The sequence below is a fragment of the Scyliorhinus torazame genome, chromosome 13, assembly GCF_047496885.1.
Source record: "Scyliorhinus torazame isolate Kashiwa2021f chromosome 13, sScyTor2.1, whole genome shotgun sequence".
In the NCBI taxonomy this organism is placed as follows: Eukaryota; Metazoa; Chordata; class Chondrichthyes; order Carcharhiniformes; family Scyliorhinidae; genus Scyliorhinus; species Scyliorhinus torazame.
Window position 1 is genome coordinate 137,489,721 of NC_092719.1, and position 25,259 is coordinate 137,514,979.

General features: G+C 48.3%; 1 protein-coding gene across 13 annotated transcripts in view; it reads left to right on the top strand.

Annotated features, from left to right (window-relative positions):
- chl1b (cell adhesion molecule L1-like b) overlaps positions 1-25,259 on the top strand; it is a 1,336,546-nt gene that overhangs the window by 802,022 nt on the left and 509,265 nt on the right. The window lies entirely within an intron of this gene.

The following is a 25,259-nucleotide window of genomic DNA, read 5'->3' on the forward strand; positions in this document are numbered from 1 at the left end:
CCATGCTGTCTCCTGCTGCTGCTTCTGCACAGCTCTTGGCTGTCTTCCTATTTCTGCCCTTTCGTGCACTTCTGGTTCTTTTCTCCGTACACCGATACGTGGAAATGGTGCCCAATTGCCTCAGAATTAACCGTTTAAAACCGGGGAAAAGTCCGGGGGAAATGTCCGAAAGTCCGACCAGAGCGGGAGCCACCAAATGTGCAACTTACTCCTTCATAGCAGCCACCGGAAGTCCTGAATAATAATTTTTAACTATGACTTGTATAAAACTTTAGGTCATCCTAAACGTTGCTGAATATTTTCTAACTCGCATAAGTTCCATTCACCTGTGTTATCTGACCTATATTGGCTTCCATTAAATAACATCTTGATTTAAAGTTCCTTTCCTTTTTATTCCCCCCCCCCTTCACTACCACCTCCATGAACTCCTCCAGCCCCACACTTTTCAAGATATTTATGCTCCTCAAATTACAGCAATCAGAACAGCTTCAATTTTAATTGCTTCCTTGCTGCAAAGGCCCTACTCTCTGAAATCCCCTTCCTAGCTTTCGTGTGAGAGTACCTTTAAGAAATGGGGTTTATAAATGGGTGTGTATATAAGTATCTGTAGTGAGAGTACCTTTAAGAAATGGGTGTTTATTACTGCAGTAATGTCAGAGAATGGGTGGAGCTGGGCTGTCTGTCAGCTTTTTACTTTTGTTTTAGGCTGTTTGCTGCAGGGTGTGTTTTAGTTTCGTTTTCAGAGCTGGATAGCTGCAGTCACAGCCAGAAGGTGTATGAATCTCTCTCTGTAATCTAAAGACTGTCAACCAATCCTGGTGATTTAAAACGAATGACAGTAATGACTTTAACCTGATGTGCCTCTGGTAAAAGGTGTTTTAAGTCGCATGGATGTTAAAAGGAAGCTTAAAGGACTACTAAGTGTTGTAGTCTTTGGGGGTTGTATTCAAATTAATGGTTGCTAAGATGTTCACTGTATGTTTTAAAAAGGTTAACTTGAGTTCATAGAATAAACATTGTTTTGCTTTAAAAAATACTTTTCCATTTCTGCTGTGCCACACCTGTAGAGTGGGCCGTGTGCTCCTTTTGTGAGGGCCACGAAAAAACCAGCACGATACTTAAGGATACAAAGTAATAACATTTATTTACAATCACATATATATATAACAGCAGCAGCAACTCCCTTGCTGCACACTCCTTCCTGCTGGTTCCAATCTGGCCAGCTTTATTTATACATGGAGTTTACTAATGGTATCTCCGCCCCCCTCATTGGGGAAGCTCATACTCCCACAGGATTGTGGGATTGTCATTAGTCCCCAGCCAATGGTAAGCAGGCAGGCTATAACATCCCTCCCCCCCCCAACGTCCAAGGAATCCACCAAAGACCCTGGCGAAGGAGGGCGTCGGACTCGTTTTGCCGCAGGCCGGACACCATTTGCACGCAGCGCTGGATCAGGCGGTGTGCAACGGGACGGAGAGCGGCACCTCAGTGATGAACGGCGTAACGGTTGTACATCCACAGCCCGTTGGCCCAAGGATTCCCCCTCTGATGCGTCCTGTGTCTCCATCCCGGAGTCAGAGTCTGCTGCCTCTGTCATCTCGGTGTCTATATCTCCGCGCGGTTCTGTAATGACTTGCGCAGGCTTTGAGTGAGGCACCAAAGGAAGATTGTGAGGACTACCTTCCATTGTCTCTGGTCTCTGTGGCTGTAGCAATGAGCTCTGGGGGCAGGGAATCTTTGGAAGGGATAGTCTTCTGGACCGAACGTGGTCTACATGTTTGCGCTGGAGACGACCCTGGGCTTGCACCTGGTAAGATATAGGGCCTGTTTGGTGAAAGATTACGCCAGGAACCCACTGGGCACCACCAGCAAAATTCCGAACGAACACTGGGTCACCGGGCACAAACTGCCGAATCGGCCGATGCCGAGAAAAACCCTGTCCCTGCCGTTCTTGTGTGCGGTGTACTTTTGCGCCAATGTCCGGGAAAACCATACTAAGGCGGGTGCGACGTCTCCGGCCCATTAGGAGTTCTGCGGGAGCTACCCCAGTCACCGCATGTGGGGTGGTCCTATCGAAAACAAAAAGCGAGCTATCTCATGTCCATTGATCCGGAAGACTGCTTCTTTATGCCTCGTTTGAATGTCTGCACTGCGTGCCATGCCAACCCATTTGAAGCCGGGTGGTAAGGGGCAGTGCGGATATGGCGTATGCCGTTCATCTTCATGAACCTCGCAAACTCCTCACTCGTGAATGGAGTGCCGTTATCCGTGACCAGCACCTCGGGGAGGCCATGCGTACTAAAAGACAAACGCACCTTCTCAATTGTTGCGCAGGACGTTGTGCCCAGCATCTTATGCACCTCTAGCCATTTAGACTGGGCGTTGATTAAAAGAAGGAACATGGATCCTTGAAAAGGACCTGCGAAATCCGCATGCAAGCGTGCCCAAGGCCGCCCTGGCCATTCCCAGTGATGTAGGAGCGCGGCCGGCGGAAGCGTCTGATGCTCCTGGCAAATGGAGCATTTTTGGCCACCTTCTCAATGTCGGTGTCAAGGCCTGGCCACCAGACATAACTCCAGGCCAACATTTTCATTTTGGTCACACCTGGATGCCCATTGTGCAAGTCTCTTAGTATCAGCTCCTGTCCTTTTTCCGGGACAATCAGACGCGTCCCCCACAAGAGGATGCCGTCTTCCACGCTGAATTCTGAAAGCTTGGTGGAAAATGCCCGCAACTCGCCTGGGAGCTGTCTATGCTGCCCACCATACAGGACTATGTGCGAACCTTTGACAGGACTGGCTCAGTCTGGGTCCACTCACGGATCTCTGTTGCGTGACAGGCAAGGTGTCCATAAAATTTAGGGTTGCAACCACCTCATCGGTCGTGGGGATCGACATGGGGCCGGTCGATAAAGGCAATCGGCTCAGTGCGTCGGCATTCGCTATCTGCGTTCCTGGTTTGTGCTCCAGAGAATACTCGTATGCAGCAAGCAACAAAGCCCAGCGCTGGATCCGTGCGGAAGCAATGGGCAGTATTGGCTTATCCTCTCTGAAAAGTCCCAGCAGAGGCTTATGATCAGTCACGATAGTGAAATGGCGGCCATACGTGTACTGGTGGAAGCGTTTCACCGCAAAAACCACTGCCAGGCCCTCCTTCTCGATCTGCGCGTATTTTTTCTCCGCTGCAGTCAATGTGCGGGAGGCGAAAGCTATCGGCCGTTCGGCCCCGTTCTCCATCTTGTGGGACAGGACGGCCCCAATACCACACGGGGATGCATCACATGTGACGAGCAAAGGCTTTCCAGGATCATAGTGGGTTAGTAACCCAGACAACGACAATTGTTGCTTTATCCGCCAGAAAGCGGTCTCTTGCGGCTGACCCCAAACCCAGGTGTGATTTTTCTTTAGCAGAAGGTGCAACGGGGCCAGCGTAGTTGCCAGATTGGGGAGAAAATTCCCGTAATAGTTTACGAGACCAAGAAACGAACGAAGATGCGAAGTGTCAATTGGGGCGGGGACCTGTTGAATCGCGCGCACCTTCTCTGCGACGGGGTGCAAACCTTCATGGTCCACCCGATAACCTAGGTAGACTACTTCCTTTGCCTGAAATATGCACTTTGTGCGACGTAAACAGCCTCCGAAAAGCGTCTAAGGACAGCCTCCAGATTTTCCTAGGATAACCTAGGTAGACTACTTCCTTTGCCTGAAATATGCACTTTGTGCGACGTAAACAGCCTCCGAAAAGCGTCTAAGGACAGCCTCCAGATTTTCCAAATGTTCCTGCTCCGGCGTCCCTGTAATCAAAACGTCATCTAAGTAGACAGCGACACGCGGTAAACCTCTTAAAATGCCCTCCATAACATGTTGAAAAATAGCACAGGCAGAGGATACTCCAAAGGGCAACCGTGTATATTCATACAGGCCCCGGTGTGTATTAATCGTTACATATGGTCGGGAGGCAGGGTCCAGCTCCAACTGTAGGTAGGCATGACTCATATCTAATTTTGTGAATGAGAGTCTGCCTGCAAGCTTCGCGTAGAGATCCTCTATGCGAGGCATTGAATATCGGTCGAGTCAGGAAGCCGTATTCACTGTACGTTTATAGTCACCACACAAGCGAACTGTGGCATCTGGCTTCATTACAGGTACAATTGGTGCTGCCCAGTCAGCGAAACGGACTGGCCTGATAATACCCAAACTCTCCAAGTGAGTGGGCTCCCCTTCTACCTTCTCGAGCAAGGCGTAAGGCACCGGGCACGCCCGGAAATAGTGCGGCGTGGCTCCTGGTTCGACTTGGATACGGGCTACGGCCCCTTTTATTTTCCCCAAACCGGGCTGGAATACATCTGGGTATCGTCCTAGCACCTCAGTCAACCCGCCAGAAACAGTTTGGAGGATGTACTGCCATTGCAACCGCAAATAGCGCAACCTGTCCCGACCCAACAGGCTGGGCCCATGGCCGCGCACCACGATAAGTGGGAAACGCCCCTCCTGGCGTCCATAAACAACAGGGGTCATTGTAGTTCCTGCAATGTCCAGTGGTTCCCGCGTGTAGGTGGCCAACCTGGCCTGTGAGTCGGTTAATGTAAGGGTCTGTATACCCTGCTTGATGCTGTCGAATGTCCTCTGGACGATCACTGGGACCGCTGCGTCAGTGTCCAACTCCATCTCAAGCGGGTGACCATTGACCCATACTGTCACCTTAATGGGGGCCACACGGGGAGATGCCACACAATGCAGCTGCCGGCAGTCGTCCTCCGTCTCCACGTCCTCAGGAGTAGTTGCCGCAGGATCATCCACATGGAAGGTACGGCCCCTGGGCTGGTCCCAGTTTTGGTCGGAACGACGGCGCCTCTGGCGCCCCCAGGATCGGCGTCCACGACGGGGTCGGCGCCTACAAGTCTGACACGGACATGGCTCCTCGTCCCATCCTCGTCGCCAGTTTTGTGAGGGCCACGAAGAATCCAGCACGAGTTTTAAGGATACAAAGTAATAACATTTATTTACAATAACATATATATATATATCCCAGCAGCAACTTCCCTTGCTGCACACTCCTTCCTGCTGGTTCGAAACTGGCCAGCTTTATTTATACATGGAGTTTATTAATGGTTTCTCCGCCCCCTTCATTAGGGAAGCTCATACTACCACAGGATTGTGGGATTGTCATTAGTCCCCAGCCAATGGTAAGCAGGCAGGTTATAACAGCTCCCCATACCACAATCTATTAAAAGTTGTGGGTCAGGTGAACTCCATGATACACTTTGGGGTTCTCTAAACTCTGTCCCATAACATTAAACCTCCAACCTCTTCTCTTTCTTCTTCCAAGGCACTCCTTAAATTCCTACCTCTTTGGCCAAGTTTTTGGTCACCTACCGAATGTGTCAAATTTTGTTTGATTTTTTTGCTCCTGTGAGACCTTTGAGATGTTTTGCTATAATTCAGGGTTCTATGGGGGGAAAAAAGTTGTTAAAAAGTTCTGTATGTTGGTTAGGAAAAATAGATTCTGAATCTATTTGTATTTTAGTTCATGAATAGATTTTAACCTTGCAAAATGTTTATCTTGCTCACCCCATGTAAACGGTATGGGTGGAGGGTGTGGGCTTTAAAATTGCAGTTCTTGAAACTATCCATAGATCAACAGATGTCTCATCGATATTCAAAAACCTGGGCCCAAGTTCACAATTATAATAAAGAATTACGTACACATGAAGTTGCGAAGGAAATTCTGACTGATTTAATTTCGACTGACCATTCCCGTGGGTCTCCTTGTGCCCAAGAGTGCGCTTCTTTCCTCTGGCCTCTGCAATCATTTTGACAAGTTCAGGTAAAGGAACCAAAGCCAATGAATTTAAATGAGACCTAAAGTTAAAATGGCACGCCCCTCACACTGGCACTGTCATGGAAACGTCCCACCTACTCCACCTCTTAGAGCCTGACTGGAGTCCCGAGTTAAAATTAGGCCTTCCGATTGGCAGCAAACTTTTTTCAGCAGAAGAATAAAATAATGTTTGAAAACCTCAGACCTAGGAAAGGAACTTGTGATTCATCAGTCTGGCCACTAGTGTGTGCTGTTGCCCACCTTATTTTGACTGCCTTGAACTTCTGGGCTGTAATTATGAATTTAAAGAACCAATCCTACGTTAAAGCTGAAAAGTTTAATTTACACTGAAGGGAATTTGTATTCTTAGATTTTTTTTGTTTGTTCTTTGGATGTAGTCTTGCTGGCATCTTTCATTTCTGTAAGGTAATGGACATAGAGCAAATCAAATTGGTTGGGGATGGGGTATCTTCATCTGGTGTACCTTTTCTCAAAGCTGAAGAGACCAATCCATGAGAGGCAGTTTCCGCCACGAGTGCCATATTTGAAGTGGTTATCAGGTGTCACTGTGGGACCTTGTCTTTGCTGTTGGCTGTTGTCAAGACACTGTAGTGACCGATCGTTGTGGTGGTGCATGCCAGCTCACTGGTTATTACGCCATTTTCCTTTGTCACTTGGTGTTTCCTGGGTGTGATAATCAATTTTAGGGCCTTCATGTCAGGCTTGCAAGGATCCTTGCAATGGAGCGTTGGGCACCCTGGTGGTCTTCTGGCTCCAGCCACTTTGCCGTACAAAAGATCCTTGAATATTCACCCATCTTCCAGCATGTGCACATGCCCGAGGCAGCAATGTTGCCTCTGTTCGATGATTGCCAACATACCTGGGAGATTTGCCTTTGCAACGACTTTCCTGATTTTGTCCTTCCATGAGATGCCCAGGACCCTAAGCAAACCGTGAAGGTGAAAGTTGTTGAATTTCCTCTCTCGATAGCTGTTATTTATTCGTGTTTCACAACTGTACAAGGTGCTGAGTAAACAGGCCTCATAAATCTGTCCCTTCACCTTTTCCATGCTTTACGTCCCAGGCCCAAAACACTCATTCCAGGTTAAGCAGTGTTTCACTTGCACCTCTTTCAATTGGGTCTATTGCATTCGCTGCTCCCAATGTTTTCTCCTCTATATTGGACAAACCAACGCAGACTGCTCGTTTGTTGAGCACCTTCGGTCTGTGTGCATTCAGGACCCTGACCTTCCTGTTGCTTGCCATTTTAACACAAGACCCCGCTCCCATGCCCACAAGTCTGTCCTTGGCCTGCTGCAATGTTCCAGTGAAGCTCAACGCAAACTGGAGGAACAACATCCCATCTTCCGTTTAGGCATGCTACAGCCTTCCGGTCTCAACATCGAATTTAACAACTTCAGATGATTAGCTCTTACCCCACCTCGACCCATGTTTTCATCCCATTTCATTTTAACTGTCTTTTACCATTTCTTTCTTTCTTGTTTTTTTTGTATAGATTTACCCCCCCCCCCCTATCTTATCCACCTTTCCTTACCTTTTCTCCCCTTTGCTTCCCCTTCCCCACCCTCCCCCACATCTACATCTGTCGCAGTTTACCCTCTGAATTAGTTTCTTTGCTGTTTGGCCTTTCACACCTTTTGTTCTCTCTGGGGACTGCCATTAGACTATTTCCCTGTTGTTTCTGTGGCTATTCGCACCCTGTTCCTTTGGTTTCTGTCATCTTTCATTCTCGCTCCACAGTATAAATATTTCCCACTTTCTCTGTCTTTTAGCTTCGACAAAGGGTCATCTGAACTTGAAACGTTGGCTCTTTTCTCTCCCTACAGATGCTGTCAGACCTGCTGAGATTTTCCAGCATTTTTTCTTTGGTCTCATAAACTAACATCTTGATCCTAAGGATCAGCTTGGTGTCTATCCGTGCATGTCTTGTGAGACAGCCGAAGATAATAGCTGCTTTCCCCCAGTGTGTGTGACAAATTCTGCATCAAGAGACAGACTGTCTCTGTTCACCCAAAGTAGCAAAATGTGCTAACCACTTCAATGGGGTGTTATTCAGAGTAATCGAGGACGGGGGTATGACATCCCGTAACCACGTAACCGTGTATTTCTTGATGCTTATAGTAGGGGAGAACAAGTTACAAGTGTGGGAGATAACAATCTATGAATCTTTGTAGCTGAGTTTCCATGTTATCGCCTATTGCAGCATCATCAGCATGGAGGAGTTCTGTGATAGGACATGCTGTATTTTTGTCTTTGCTTTTCGGCTGGGCAGATTGTAGAGCTTTCAGTTTGACCTAGAGTGCAGGTAAACTCCATTCCATATCTTCAGGAAAGGGAAAGGTCTGGAGCATTGAGAAGAAAATACCAAACAACATGGAGCCTAAGACACAGCCCTGTTTCACTCCATTCTTCACCTGACACTATTGGAAATAGTGTTGTGAAATTGTACGGGACAGTGCAGGTTGATTTCTTGTAGCCACAGCATTTATGCGAATGGTCTAGTTAAGTTCCCTGGCCTTGCACCCATTCTAAACCCAAGCCTAGAGCCAGATGCCTGCAGAGAGCCCTGAATTCCAAAGCAATGTGAGAGGTCTCCATCTGCTTTTCCTTGCTCGTGTTCTGCAGCAACTTTGGAGAGGGATATTAAGGACACTTTTTAATAACGCATCAGTTCAACTTAATTTTAATAACTGACTTTGCCGTGAGGCACGATCAATTAAACAAAGACTAGAGTTGGATACAACTGAGGCTTTATTGCTCTAAGATGTGTGGCCTCCCACAGCAATTGCCGAAATGGTTGCTAAATGGAGGACACACATATTTATACTCCGCCTACTGGGTGGAGCCAGCAGGCAGGGACTACCGGCGAACCTGTAGTACAGGTCCTACCTTATATCACTTAATACAGGTGTAACAGTGGTTTACCACATCCAGCCCCTGTTAAAATTGAGTCCGGAAGGGGTGGTGGAGAACTATATACAGCAATGAATTCATATTTACAGTATTTGATCAGAAGAAAAATGTCTTTTGAAGTTAAAGATTTAACCGGTCTGGTGCCTTGATGTTCCGCAGGGAGCGACGTAGCGGTGGTGGCGAGGTCGATGCTGGCCTGATGTTCGGTGACTCTGGGAGCGTGCCGAAATCCTCTTCATCCTCGGGTGTGGGCAAGGGAAGGACGGATGGTCCTGGTGGGGTTAATGCTGGGAGTGCCGGGGGAGGGGAGAATGGCGCCGGGCTGGTTAGGTATGTGTGTGTGGAACTTGCTGGTGCCAGGTCCCTGAGGGAGACGGTATCTTGCCGGCCGTCGGGGCATACTGGGAGTTGGCATGGAACAATTGCACCCTTTCCACCAACGGGTCCGCCTTGTGGAGGCGGACGTGCCTACGGAGCAGGACTGGTTATGGAGCTGCGAGCCAAGTCGGGAGCGACACCCTGGATGTGGACTTCCTGGGGAAGGCAAAAAGGCATTCATAGGGTGTGTTATTAGTAGTGGTGCACAGCAGTGACCGAATGGAGTGGAGTGCATCAGGGGGGACCTCCTGCCAGCGAGAGACTGTGAGGTTCCTGGACCGTAGGGCCAGTTGGACGGCCTTCCATACCATCCCGTTCTCCCTCTCTACCTGCCCGTTTCCCCGGGGGTTATAACTGGCCGTCCTGCTGGAGGCGATACCCCTGCTGAGCAGGAACTGACGCAGCTCCTCGCTCATGAATGAGGATCCCCTGTCACTGAAGATATAGGCGGGAAACCGAACAGAGTGAAGATAGTGTTTAGGGCTTTGATAACGGTGGCAGACGTCATGTCAGGGCATGGGATGATGAAGGGGAACCTGGAGTACTCATCGACCACACTGAGGATATACGTGTTTCGGTCGGTGGAGGGGACGGGCCCTTTGAAATCCACACTGAGGCGTTCAAAGTGGAGGGAGGCCTTCACCAGGCACGCACGGTCCAGCCGGTAGAAGTGCGGCTTGCACTCGGCACAGACCTGGCAGTCCCTGGTGATTGTCCGTACTTCCACGATGGAGCAGGGCAGGTTGCGGGCCTTTATGAAATGGTACAACCGTGTGACTCCCAGGTGACAAAGGCTGTCGTGCAGGGTCTGGAGTCGGTCTACTTCACATGTACCTCGGGATAGGGCCTCTGGGGGCTCGTTGAGTTTGCCGGGGCGATACAAAATCTCGTAATTATAGGTGGAGAGCTCGATCCTCCACCGCAAGATTTTATCGTTTTTGATCTATTGAACGTTAAGGCTACCGATCGTTGGTCAGTGAGGAGAGTGAATCTCCTGCTGGCCAGGTAATGTCTCCAATGCCGCACAGCTTCAACGATAGCTTGGGCCTCTTTTTTGCTGGATGAGTGCCGAATTTCTGAGGCATGAAGGGTGCGGGAAAATAATGTCACGGGTCTGCCTGCCTGATTGAGGGTGGCGGCTAGGGCGACGTCCGATGCATCGCTCTCTACTTGAAAGGGCAATGTCTACGGCATGCATCCCGGCCTTGGCGATATCGGCTCTGATACGGGCGAAGGCCTGCTGTGCCTCGGCCGTCAGGGAAAAATGGGTGGACTGAATACGTGGGCGGGCCTTTTCCGCATAGTTTGGGACCCACTGGGCGTAGTACGAGAAGAACCCCAGGCAGCGTTTGAGGGCCTTGGGGCAGTGGGGGAGGGGAAGCTCCATGAGGGGGCGCATGCGGTCGGGATCGGGCCCCAGAACTCCGTTCTGAACCACATAGCCGAGTATGGCTAAGCGGGTCGTGCTAAACACGCACTTCTCCTTGTTGTAGGTCAGGTTGAGAAGAGTGGCAGTGCGGAGGAATTTATCGAGGTTGGCATCGTGGTGCTGCTGGTCATAGGCAGATTTCAGGTCAATTGTTGAGAAGTCCCGGTACTGTGCAATCTGATTGACCATATCAGATATGCGTGGGAGGGGGTACAAATCGAGCTGTGTGTACCGATTGATGGTCTGGCTGTAGTCCACGACCATCCTGTGTTTCTCCCCAGCTTTAACAACAATCACTTGGGCTCTCCAGGGGCTGTTGCTGGCCTCGACGACTCCCTCCTGAAGCAGCTGCTGGACTTCAGACCTGATGAAGGTCCTGTCCTGCTGCTGAAACATCTGCTCCTGGTGGCGACAGGTTGCAATCCGGGGTTAGATTGGCGAAGGGGGATCGACCTATAGGATCGCGAGGCTGCACACAGTGAGGGGTGGTAGGGGCCCACCGAATTTGAGGGTTAGGCTCTGGCGGTTACACTGGAAGTCCAGGCCGAGTGGTAGGGCAGCGCAGAGGTTAGGGAGGATGGAGAGGCGGAAGCCGTTGAATTCTATGCCCTGGACCGTGAGTGTGACCGTGCAGATCCCCCGGATTGCGACGGAATGGGATCCGGAGGCCAGGGAAATTCTTTGGTTGGCGGGGTGTACCGCGAGGGAGCAGCACCTTACCGTATCCGGGTGTATGAAGCTTTCGGTGCTCCCAGAGTCCAGCAGGCAAGAGGCCACGTGGCCGTTGATTTTCACACTGGTCGATGCGGTGGCCAGGTTGTGCGGACGAGACAGGTCGATCGTCATTGAGGCGAGTCGTGGTCGGTCGTCGCTGACGTCGGATGATGGGGAGCCTGGGGGGCCCAGATCCTGGAATGCTGTCGATGTCTATGTCCCGTGGGGGAGACAAGATGGCGGCGCCTGAAGATCCTGAGGGAGACAAAATGGCGGCGCCCATGGGCCGCACGTTGGGGAGGTTGGACAAGATGGCGGCACCCATGGGCCGCACGTGGACTGAGGGGGAGAAGATAGCGGCGCCCACTGGCCGCTCGTGGCCCCGGGAAATGAAGATGGCGGCGCCCACTGGCCGTGCGTGGCCCCGGGAGGTGAAGATGGCGGCGCCCACTGGCCTGGCACACTGCGGCGAAGTGCCCCTTTTTGCCGCAAGCCTTGCAAAGGGCAGCGCGGGCCGGGCAGCATTGGCGAGGGTGCTTCTGCTGGCTGCAGAAATAACATCGGGGACCCCCGGGGTGTGAGGGCTGGCGTGTGGCGCAGGCATACTGGCTGAGTAAGGCCCCCGCTGGGACGGCCGTCTGTCGGGTCCACGAGGGGTAGGAGAGGTGGGCCGCGCGGCTGGTGGGGTAGGCCTGAATGTTACATGAGGCAACCGTCATGGAGAGCGCTAGCTTCTTTGTTTCAGATAGGTCGAGCGTGGCCCCTTCTAACAGTCTTTGGCGTATGAGGTCCGACCCAATCCCCGTTACGAACGCGTCCCACATAAGAAGGTTGGAATGTTCGGTAGCCGTAACGGCCTGACAGTCACAGTCCCGGACGAGTGGGATTAGGGCCCGCCAGAAGTCTTCTATGGACTCACCAGGGGGTTGAGAGCGAGTGGCGAGTACATGCCTGACGAAGAGCGTGTTCGTTTTCTGTGCGTAGTTTTCTTTGAGAAGCGCCATGGCGCCGGCGTAGTTCAGGGCGTCCTGGATCAGCGGAAACAAGTTGGAGCTCAGCCTTGAGTACAGGATCTGTATCTTCTGAGCCTCCGGAACAGGGGTGGTCACTGAGTTGATGTCTGCCTCGAAGCAAGCTCGCCAGTGATTAACGTCCTTTTTGGCGTCGCTTGATTACGGATCCAGCTGCAGGCGATCTGGTTTGATTCGGAGGTCCATCTTTTAGGAAATATTAGAGCAATAAATTGAGGCACGATCAATTGAACAAAGACTAGAGTTGGATACAATTGAGGCTTTATTGTTCTAAGATGTGTGGCCTCCCACAGCAGCTGGCGAAATGGCTGCTGAATGGAGCCATTTATTCTCCGCCTATTGGGCGGAGCCAGCAGGCAGGGACTACCGGCGAACCTGTAGTACAGGTCCTACCTTACATCACTTAAACTATCCAACAGTGGTTTACCACATGCCATGATTGTTGATGTAATATTTTGTTGGAACAGAAATTTCGAACATTTTTTCTTCACTCAAATGAAGCTGACATTAAAAAAGGTTTCCAGCATGCTGCATATTATCTAGTGGTATTTTTTATGATTTATTTATGTTTTAAAACCTTATCAGTATTTTAGATATGGGGAACAAATTCAATTCAAATGAACAGTTGATGCTCGTTGCTGAAAATGTGATGGATATAGACATCCCTTTGCAAAGAGAATTTTCAAAGAATGCAATTGATTTTTTGATGCACGTATGTCAATGTTGGTTAATTTTACTCAATAGTTATATGTTCTGGTAAGTGGAGGAATTTTAGTTTAGGGTGAATGGGCTGCATTTTTGAGGCCTGGTGGAAGAAGCAGGTGAGGCAGGTGGGCCCAGAATTTCATAGCTGGCATCTGGTACAATTCCATTTGGAGCCATTTTGGAAAAGGTTGTGTTGAAGGTAGAAAGGTTGCCCACCTACATGCAGTAGCTATTAATAATAATAATCTTCATTAGTGTCGCAAGTAAGGTTACATTACCACTGCATTGAAGTGACAGTGGAAAGCCTCTAGTCGCCACACTCTGGCGCCTGTTCGGATACACTGAGTGAGAATTCAGAATGTCCAATTCACCTAATAAGCACATCTTTCGGGACTTATGGGAGGAAACCGGAGCGCCCGGAGGAAACCCACGCAGACACGGGGAGAACGTCCCGACTCCGCACAGACAGTGACCCAAGCCGGGAATCGAATCCCGGTCCCTGGCACTGTGAAGCAACAGTGCTAACCATTAACCCTCCCTGCCAAATTACCTTTTTTAATGGACCCCTACCTCCTGCCTTGCAGCCCCCAAAATGTGATGGGCAAAGTTCTGTCCCCTGGCTGATCTGTGGGAGAGAACCCCCTACCCCTCTCTATGAGAACATGTGTGACCACTTTCTATTTTAACTTTTTTTTTTAAGTGCCTGAAGATGAAAGTGCACCTCTCTCTTTCTCTCCTACATATACTGGCAGGCCCCACTTTGGATGGTGAGGCTGCTGATGTATCAATGTTGGATAGTCTCCTACTTGGCCCTTTATCCTCAACAGCCCACTGACTACTCTTAATTGAGCAGCGAGTGCACATTCTAGACGCAAAATGTCCTTGCCCTGAAAAACAACCCGTTGAGGGTTTACTTCGAACACGGTGCAAGGTGGGGACACGGAACATCTTCCGCTCTCGGCTTCCTGATTCTAGAGGGAAAATCCAGCTCAACGTCTCGGGAAACAATGTTAAATTGCATTGACTCCATAAAGTCCAATATTGAACAGGAGGCTTCTCTTTCTGAACTGATGAATACAGAGCAAATGTCGAAAATACTGATTGAGAAACTGGAAATAATCCAGTGAGGGACGTTTTCTCATGGTAGCAAACGTTTGGATCAAGTAGAATTAAATTGGAGAGGGTGAAATTTGCTTTAAGGGGATCGGTGCAAGGGTTCTTCAGGCGGTGGCAACCGTTCTTGGACTTCCTGGCAGAACGGTAGACAATGGGCAGCAGCAGCAGCAACCTTGGGGGGGGCGGGAGGTGGGTTCTATTTTATTTTTGTTTGTCTATACTGGGGGGATCTGAGGGGGTGTATATATTTACTATGTGTTTTGGCGGGTGTTAATATATTATTTATGTATAGGGGGAGGGGGGCACTCGGTTGTTTTTTGGAATGACCAGGGTTATCCCACTCGCCACAAAAAAGGTTCCAAATTTGTTTTGTATTTAATTTTATTGGGTTCCTTTTACATTTTGTTGTTGATATTTTGTGAAAACGTAAATAAAAATTTTTTTTTTAAAAAAGACACTTCTCAACTCTGTCCACTGATCCTTTCAGGGGGTGCTACTGTTCCCTTGATGGCCTTTGACCAATTCTCATGCATCTTCTTTCCCTGCTGGCGGAACTCTTCTCTAATAAATGCCGTCAATTGCTCCATCTGGGGTTTTCCAACTTGCAACAATCTTTGAATCAGCACGGACAAGATGAGCCGAATGGCCCCCTTCTGTGTTGTATCGTTTCTATGCCCTTACCTGTAGATACCTAATGTATCATTTCAATGACCAAGTCACGCCCGACTTGATGTTGGGACGAGGCCGTTGAATCTTGTGAGAGGCCTCTCGTGAAATTTGTGATACTCGAACATCTTGTGAGATTTAACAGAGTCTCGCAAGATGTTGTGATCTGGATCTCACCCTCACTGAGCGTGATCCAGACATCCATATTTAAATGAGCCACTAGGACCATTCATAATGGCACCAGGACGGTCCCCAGGCCATTGTAGACCCCCAGGTGGTAGCGCATTGGACAGTGTGGTACCCTGGCACTCCCACTGGCATCTGGGCACTTTGGCATGGCCAGGGTGCCTATGTAGCACATGTCAGGCTAGCCAGGCTGGCAATGCCCAGGCGCTAGGTTGCCAGTGTCTGGGGACGTGCCTGGGGTGCTTTGCTGATAAGAGGTGAGGTGATTGAGGGAACTCGAGGACCCCGGACAAGGTAAGTTAGGTGAAGTTGGTGGGTGGGGAGGGTTGGGGGGTTGGGGTCCAGACGCCGTGGTGGAGTTGCTGAGGGGAGTCAAAAAATCCATCCGATCCGCAAGTAGTCTTCCTGCACTGGCGAGCTGAGCTGGCTTTTGGGCACCTTGGCATTGCCAGACTGGCAATGCCAGGGTGCCCAGTTGGTACTGCCAGGCTGGCCAGTGCAGGAGATGATTGCACCCTATGCTTCTTTGATATCTGTGCTATCTCATAGGAAATACCAAAGCAAAATAATTATGTAATATTTCTGCCATTTCTTGACTACTGTGGTATCATTCTCTATACCTTACAATTCCCATCTCAGCCTTCCGATTTTGTTGATATGCCTGTGAATATTTTACTATTTTGTATTGTTTCTACATTGTTTTCTGTTTCTTAATAATTTAATTTCATTGTTCCTCTTTGTCTTCCAAATTGGTTTCTTGCCTTTTCTCCTAATCTCTTCTCTCTTATTGTGCACTCCTCTGCTCGCTATGTACTTAATGTGTGGTTCTTTATTTCACCCTAATTGTTCTCTTATGTCTTTATTTGTTCATGGAGTCCTGCTAGTGTTCAGTTTGCCCTTTCATTTTAGTGGGGTGCACGGACAGAATGCTTCTGCTTGCCCACTGCTCATCTCGCCAGTGCAGGAAGTCTAGTCGCGTATCGGGAAGGATCTTTCGAACCCCCAAGTCGGTGACCTCCAAATCACCCCACTGCACCTAACGTACCTCTTCTGTGGTCCTCGACCACCCCCCCTCACCCCACCTCCTATGGGCAAGGTACATCTGCACTTGACCCCTGGCACGGGTAACCTGGCACCTGAGCACCTTGGCATTGCCAGCCTGGGATCTTGGCAGTGCCACCCAGCTACCCTGGTACTGCCATTGTGGCGCTGCCAGGGTGCCAGACTGGCAGTGCCAAGGTGCCCACATGTCAGAGTGAGTGTGAGTGTGCCACCTTGCCCAATGCCTGACTAGCCAGAGGTCTCCAATGGGAGGTCCCCCGCAGGCGCTATTACAACTGGTCCATGTTTTTTGTGGACCAGCACTAAACAGCGCCTTGGCAAGGTCTACCAAGCATGGTCCAGCCTCTGGATAATCAGGCAAATGCATATTAAAATTACCCATTAAGCTAATTTAAATATGCATATATGGATCACGCCCAATGAGGCCGAGATCCAGGTCCAACATCCCATGAGACTCCATTAAATCGAGACCTCTTTCGAGATTCAATAGCCTCATCCAAACACCAAGTCGGGCACTTTGAGGCTATTGAATCAAACCCTACATTTAATTAAGTTGCAGATTTGCACTTTCCTTCCCGTCAAACATCACAGTATCGACATGCTAGCACAGTGGTTAGCACTGTTGCTTCAAAGCTCCAGGGTCGCAGGTTCGATTCCCGGCTTGGGTCACTGTCTGTGCAGAGTCTGCACGTTCTCCCCGTGTCTGTGTGGGTTTCCTCCAGGTGCTTTGGTTTCCTCCCACAGTCCAAAGATGTGCAGGTTAGGTGGATTGGCCATGTTAAATTGCCCTTAGTGTCTGAAAAAAAAGGTTAGGTGGAGTCACTGGGTTACAGGGATAGGGTGGAGATGTGGGCTTTCCAAAGGCCGGTGCACACTTGATGGGCCAAATAGTCTCCTTCTGCATTGCAAATTCTATGATTCACAGAATGATTAAATGCAGAAGAGGCCCTTAAGCCCATCGAGTCACCACTGATGCTTGAAAGACATCTGACCTGCCTGCCTAATCCCATTTGCCAGCACTTGACCCATAGCCTTAAATATTATGACTTGCCAAGTACTCATCCACGTATATTTTAAAGGATGTGAGGCAACCCACCTCTACCACCCTTCCAGACAGTGCATTCCCAATGGTCACCAACCTCTGGGTAAAAAAGTTTTCCTCAAATCTCTCCAAAGTCTCCTCCCTTGAACTTGTGTCCCCTTGTAACTGACCCTTCAACTAAGGGGAACAGCTGCTCTTGATCCACCCTGTCCATGCCCCTCATAATCTAGGAGATTGGTTTTCAGGCAAACTGTACTTTGGTTGTTTGATGACCTGTGGCTTATTTCACAGTCTGGTTCTCAGGCTGGCTGATGATTGATGGTTCTTAAAAGGCAAAGATGGCCTTGCCTTTCTCTGCAGCTGTTACCTTGTCAGTGTTTGACTGCGATCTACCCAGGTCTCTTCTGAGTCTTGGGATAATAAAGGATCTCAGTATCAGAGACCAATTTCCGTCATATAGTCAAAGGCCATTGTCCATCCAGAAATGCTGAAAGATAAAAGGCCAGTGATGAACAATTGGAGGCAGATGGTGGTCTGTCAGACTTCACCAGTGGATAATTGGTCTTGTCAGCTTTCCTTTGTTGAACTGCAAAACCTGGAGACAAAATAAAAGCAAATTACTGTGGGTGCTGGAATCTGAAACGAAAGAGAAAATGCTGGAAAATCTCAGCAAGTCTGACAGCATCTGTAGGGAGAGAAAAGAGGTCACGTTTCGAGTCCGATGACTCTTTGTCAAAGCTAATAGACAGAGAAAGTGGGAAATATTTATACTATGGAGTGAGAATGAAAGATGACAGCAAGAAGTCTTACAACACCAGGTTAAAGTCCAACGGGTTTGTTTCAAACACTAGCTTTCGGAACACTGCTCCTTCCTCAGGTGAATTCATTCCTCAGGACATTCGCCTGAGGCAGGAGCAGTGCTCCGAAAGCTGTGTTTGAAACAAACCTGTTGGACTTTAACCTGGTGTTTGTGCTCCCCCCAGTCCAACGCCGGCATGTCCACAAAATGAAAGATGAGTCATAGCCACAGAAACCCAGGGAAACCAGGTGCTAATGGCCAGAGAAACCAAGGGGAAAGAGTGTTAATGGCAGTCCCCAGAGAGGACAAAAGATGTGAAAGGTCAAACAGCAGGGAAACTAACATCAGAGGCTGAAGATGTGGGGGGAGGGGAAGGGGGAAGCAAAGAGGAGAAAGGTGAAGGAAAGGTGGATAAGATTGGGGGGGGGGAATTCAATGTATATTAAGAAAGAAAGAAATGGTAAAAGACAGTTAAAATGAAATGAAAACAAATGGGTCGAGGTGGGGTAGAGCTGATCATCTGAAGTTGTTGAATTCTATGTTCAGGCCGGAATCGGAAGATGAGACGTTGTTCCTCCAGTTTGCGTTACGCTTCACTGGAACATTGCAGCAGGCCAAGAACAGACATGAGGGCATGGGAGCAGGGTCTTTTGTTAAAATGGCAAGCAACAGGAAGGTCAGGGTCCTGAATGCGCACAAACCTGGAGACACCTGGAGACATAAGAGTCTTGGAGTTAATTGACTCTGTGTTTTGAGTAAGCTATGAACAATGAAAGGTGCAAATTCCACAGCTTATATTGGTCTTGTTCTGTCCATTCCAGATGGAGACCCCAAACATAGTTATTCAATTCACAACTTTCTGGAAGCTTGACATTCTGCGTTGAATAACCAAAGGTCACCTGACCAATTGGAACCATCTTAACAGTTCACTAGTGTCCATTATAAACAAATAAAAGATGATCCCTTTAGCTTCCAGACAAGCTCAATCCATGTGTAAAGTTATGAACATGGCATTCCTTTACTGGGCATGGCAGGAGGAATATATTTGTGGAGAGTTACCACTCAAAATATTTGTCTCTGGAGTGATACAGTGACAAGTTGAGTACACAAGGATAGAGCTCATTAAAGAAATCAGATTTAATTACCTTCTTCTGGGGCGGCACGGTGGCGCAGTGGGCAGCACTGCTGCCTCACGGATCCGAGGATCCAGGTTCGATACTGGCTCCGGTTCACTGTCCGTGAGGAGTTTGCACATTTGCACCTGTATCTGCATAAGTCTCACCCTCACAACCCAAAGATGTGCAGGGTAGGTGGATTGGCCACTCTAAATTGTCCATTAATTGAAAAAAACATTAATCACCTTCTTCTGTTTGTTAGCAATAATTGGTGTATTTCAGTCATTTTTGTTTTCCTTTTAACAATTTTCTTCCTTCAAATCATTTCTCTAAATTGATTGATGTGGTATGAGTCTACAGGAGCGATCCTAGTATCCGGGTGATATTTCTTCAAACTATCATAGAATCGCTGCAGTGCAGAATAAGGCCAATCAGTACATCGAGTCTGCACGGACCCATCCCCGCAACCTAACCTATACGTCTTTTGAAACTAAGGGGCAATTTAGCCATTTCGCCTAACCTGCACCTCTTTGGTCTGTGTGAGGAAACTGGGGCACCCGGAGGAAACCCACACAGACACGGGGAGAACGCGCTAACTCCACACAGGCAGTCACCCAAGGCCAGAATTGAACCTGGATCCCTGGTGCTGTGAGGCAGCAGTGCTAACCATTGTGCAACCGTGCCACCTATCAGTTTAGTGCGTTTGCATACAAGTGCATTTTGAATGTGTTCTTAAAATGAACATATTGTTATATGTTATTACACGAGAAGGGTCTTAAAAAAAAATCCTTGGCCCCTAAGTCCAGTTTGAAAGTGCGAACAACTACATTTCATTTTATTTGATTTGTCTGTCGAAGTTGAATAGTCTGAGTTTGTCTTTCTTTCCAAGTATAGATAAAAACTGGTGAAGCTCACATACTAGGAAAAATAGCTTATAGCCAGCTTTGTTTTGAAAGTCTTAATTTTTCTCAGAAAAGGTCAATTTTAAAAGCAGCTGGTTGTGCATGCATACCACTAACCTGTGCGTGTCCTGGTTTCTAGCTGTGTGATTGGCAGGAACCCGGGGCTACGTCCAAAATCTAGCAGCTCTGGACCAACTTTCATTCATAATGGATGACACCAGGGATACATTTTTAACTAGAACGCTTCTTCAGTACTTGCAGGAGAAAAAGAAAATGTCAGAAGTATAAGGCGCCAGAGATTTTACTCGCTGAAACAAATGGGCTGTGAGTCAGTCCTTTTCCTAATTTTTGTACAGTACGAAGTCTTACAACACCAGGTTAAAGTCCAACAGGTTTGTTTCGATGTCACTAGCTTTCGGAGTGCTGCTCCTTCCTCAGGTGAATGAAGAGGTATGTTCCAGAAACAAATATATAGCCAGATTCAAAGATGCCAAACAATGCTAGGAATGCGAGCATTAGCAGGTGATTAAATCTTTACAGATCCAGAGATGGGGTAACCCCAGGTTAAAGAGGTGTGAATTGTGTCAAGCCAGGACAGTTGGTAGGATTTCGCAGGCCAGATGGTGGGGGATGAATATAATGCGACATGAATCCCAGGTCCTGGTTGAGGCCGCACTCATGTGTACGGAACTTGGCTATAAGTTTCTGCTCGGCGATTCTGCGTTGTCGCGCGTCCTGAAGGCCGCCTTGGAGAACGCTTACCCGGAGATCAGAGGCTGAATGCCCTTGACTGCTGAAGTGTTCCCCGACTGGAAGGGAACATTCCTGCCTGGTGATTGTTGCGCGATGTCCGTTCATTTGTTGTCGCAGCGTCTGCATGGTGTCGCCAATGTACCACGCTTCGGGACATCCTTTCCTGCAGCGTATGAGGTAGCTCCACATCATGGCTAATTTTTGTAGTCTGTATATTGGAGCACAATTAAGGAGATTGGTGCATTTAGACATTCCTTTCTCATGGATATTTCAATGGCATCAGCTCCAGTATGTGTAAAAGCAGTGGTATAGTCAGGAGGGGGAGTCAACCACCAACTAAAGTTCCTCTGTTTTCTTTTAACTGAACCGAGACCTTTCAAAATAAGATGGATTGGGCAGGAACATAGTAACGAGACAATCATTTAACCCTTTGAGACTTTCTGCTGAGTCAATTAAATTATAGCTGCTCTGCGATCTAACTCCACATCCCTATTCCTTATATTCCATTCCCACATGTGTTTCTCTCTCCACAGATGACGCCAGGCAGGCATTTCCAACATTTTATGATTTTATTTCTTTGTTGACAAAAATCTTATCAACCTCAGATTTAAAATTTACCATTAATCCAGCATCAGTTGCCATTTAGAGTAGCAAGTTCCAAATCCCTGGCATCCTTTCTGTGCAGAAGACTTCTTCCCCCAGATTCTCTCCATTTATCCCATTTGTTACTCTTAATATCTTGAAAACTTTCATCAAATCATCCCTGAACCTACTAAATTCCAGGGACTACAACTCCAGTTTGTATAATTTGTCCTCATGCTTTAATCCTTGGAATCCACCTAACATGTTGGCAAATCTATACTGCATGTCCTCAAGGCTGGTATCTATCCTTCCGAAGGTGTGGTGCCAGGTCACTTGATACAAAACAGAACATGTTGGTTGTTTAGTCCATGCAGTGTAAATTGAGTGGTTTACACACGCTGAATTGAACTTTACACCAAGGCATTTGACCACGAGAGCAGAGATGGTCTGCTGAAACTGCAGCAAAAAATGATTGCCCACTGATGCTGTTGAATGTGATTTCCTCTTTCCGTGTCAATATGATGGGTAAAGTCAGCTAATTTAGGGCAACATCAGAACACTTTGAGGTCCACACAGGGGTCAAACAAAGTTTTGTTTTAGCACTGATGCTCTTTGGCATGTTTTTCTCTTAGCTGCTGTCATATGCCTTCAGGTCATCTACAGAGGGTATCTACTTAAATGCCAGAACTAACAGGAAAACTGTTCAGCCTTGCTCACCAGAGATCCAAGAGAAAGGTGTGTCAAGTTCTTATCAGAGAGTTACTCTACTCTGACGATGCTGCATCAACAGCCCACACTGAGGATCACCAACAGTGGCAAATGGGCAGACTTTCTTGTACCAGTAAAGGATTTGATTTGACCGTGAGCATCAGGAAGACATTGTCATTGTCCAGGATGTTGCCACACCACCATCTTTCAGCATTGAAAATGTGGCACTGGTGCTTATTGATAGCTTCACATATCTGGGCTACCTGTCACTTGATGCTGAAATTAATACACACATCATGAAAACGACAGCTCTTCTGTCCAAGATGAGTTAGAGAAGTGTGAAGTGACTGCAACCTGACTGAGAACACCAAACCGTGCGTCCACCAAGTCTGCATCCTCAGTGCACTCATTTACAGTGGCAAGCCCTGGAGAACCTGGGCAGGATTCTCTCAACCCGGGCAGGAGAATCGCTGGGCTGGACGCAAATCGTGCGACGATGCCCCGACGCCGGTCCGCCGCTTCTCTGGAGAGCGGAGAATCGGCGCCAATGGCGCTGACGCGGTTGGCGCGGCGCCGGTCAGGGACTGCTCTACACGTCCCCCCCTGCCGATTCTCCGCCCGGGATGGGCCGAGCGGCCACACAAAAAATCCGAGTCCCACCGGCACCGTTCATACCTGGTCTTACCCAGCGGGACCTCGGCGTGCATGCATCCGGGGGCGACCTGGTGGGGGGGGGGGGGGAGGGAGGTCCGACCTGGGGGGGGCCTCCGCTGTGGCCTGGCCCATGATCGGGGCCTACCAATCGGTGGGCTGGGGGCCTCTTTGTTCCGCGCCGGCCCCTGTAGCCCTACGCCATGTCACATTGGGGACCGGCGCAGTGAAAGGAGCCACTGCGCATGCACGCATTGGCGCCGGTTCCCATCTGCGGCGCCCATTCTGACGCCGGCATCGGCAGCTGGAGCGGCATATGTCGCTCCAGTGCCATGCTAGTCCCTTGTAGGGGTCAGAATCGCTGCTCCTGAGGGCATGTTGACGCCGTCAAGAAACACGATGGCGTTTACAACGGCGTCAACACTTAGCCTCAGGATCAGAGAATCCCGCCCCATATGCTTGGCAGGAGAAAAGGATGAACAGTTTCTACATTCACTGTCTCAGACGTCCTGAGTGTCCATACCTCTGCCAAAAGCGCACCGGTAAGTGAGAAAAAAAAAAGGCAGATATTGACAACCGACAGACAATTGCTGATGGCCGTGAACTTTGAAGATTGACTGTTTGGCGAGGCATTGGAAGAGGATAGCAGAAATGAAAAGCTCAGCTGACCAAGAGTGACTAGAGTTCTGCGTGTCATGTACCTTTTCAGCCCCCTACTTTCCTCTGTAGCAAATGAAGTAGAGACTGTCTTTCCAGATTGGGGCCCCTTAATCACATCAGGCGATGCCAACACCGAGTTAACCACCCCGGTGCAAACCATCGTCATACAAGGTGTCAGGCTGCCACATGTAGCCTTGCTCCTCTAAATGCTCACCAGGATATTACAGTAGTAGCAAAGCTATTGATAAACTAGTGACACATAATCTGTTGTACCTTTCGTGCTTTAGAGTTTTCGTCAGATGAGACTTTCTTTTGATTAGTTGAACTAGCCATTCAAATAAGGCAAAAGAGATCCTACATGAAAATTTAGTGAAACTATTATTTGAACATGAGGGCTTTCAATGTAGTTTCTTTGGTCTTGTAAGTTTGTTTTCAAACAAAGCCTCTTCTCTACTATGAAGAAAATGTTACCTGTTCCAATATGTAAAATATTTAAGGAAAATGAACAGAAACATTGGAGTACTGTGCATCATTACAAAGCTGCTTTAAGTACTGTTCAATGATCTGTTGTTTTGCCATTCGATCACCATTGGTCAACAACAATAGGGCTATTGCAAATCACATCTATACATTATCAATTGATGCTTGCAATTCATTTTTTAGAAGCTGGCAGATTTTTTATTCAGTTAATCTATATTCTTCTTATTATTAAATTGCGTATAATGGTTAATCCTTTGCCTTGTAATTTGGTTGCTATATGCCTCAGACACTACAAAACAATTCAAAAGCTGACATTAAAGCAAAATGATATTGACTTTGATTTTTCGTTCCTTCATCCGGGCGGGATTCTCCGTTCCCGCTGCAACGAATGGACATTCGGCTGAGCGCCAAACTTTCCGTCCTCGCTGGCAACGGTAGCGAGGCGGACTCACAATGGAGAATCCCGTCCATTATGTCCTGCCCTTGGAAATTATTGCACAAGCCTGGCATATATCTGCAGAGAATGGAACATTATTCATTATTTTGCTTTAAAAAAACACATTGGTCAAGCTACAAGAGTTAACCAATTAAATTAATCATGGACAAACATAACTTTCCCGGGCCACTGCATGGTTAGCACATTTTTTTTTAAGGAAATCTGAATTGATGGCTTTTGAGAAACCCACCCCCCTCCCACCCCAGTCCGCCCCACAGCCGTCTCCTATTTACAGGGTGCGGTGGAGGCATTGGCAGTCCATTCACCCTTGGGCCGATTGAGGCCCTTAAATGGCCAATTTATGGCTCCTGACGTGCCTTATTCTGCACACCCCACCCCCTGTTTTAACCACAGCAGCTGGAAATCTAGACCAAGCATGTAGCCTGGCCGTTTCTACTGGGTGAGCTGTTGCGGGTAAGGGAGGGAAGGACCCCTTTTGAGATGTCCCTGTGCCCATCAGCCATACCTACCCAAAGTCATATCACCCCTTTAACGGCTTACCTTCAGTGCGGCTTTCATAATCTCCTTCGCTTCAGGACTGGCTGTAGTCCCAGCAGTGACCACCACCTGACCCTGGCGCCGCTGGAACGAAAAGGCTGTCAGCCAATCAGATTGGCCAGTATCTCTTTAAGGCCGGGCTTCTGGATGAAAGCATAAACTTCTCCATGAATGGGTTAAGCACCTGCCAAATGTAAAATGGCTGCAGGGCATCTGGCATTTTCATAAACAGGCTCCCAACTGGCTTCTTAGTGGTGGGTGGGGCTCAGCAACACAGCATCCCATTAAATCCAGCCCAAAATCTTCCCCTTCTAGAACATTTCAGATCCATTGCTTACTTGTGATTATAGTAGTAATTTCTGCAGGCTTTCCCTATCAGGAAGAGAGTATAGTTTTTCTTTCAAATGCTAATTGAGCTGCAGTGCTGCTTTCTGCATTTTTTATTTTCACTTATTTTGTTACACTTCATGCATCTTTAAATATAAGTTCTTTCTCACATGTGAAACAAGACTACTTTATGTTTTGCTCTGC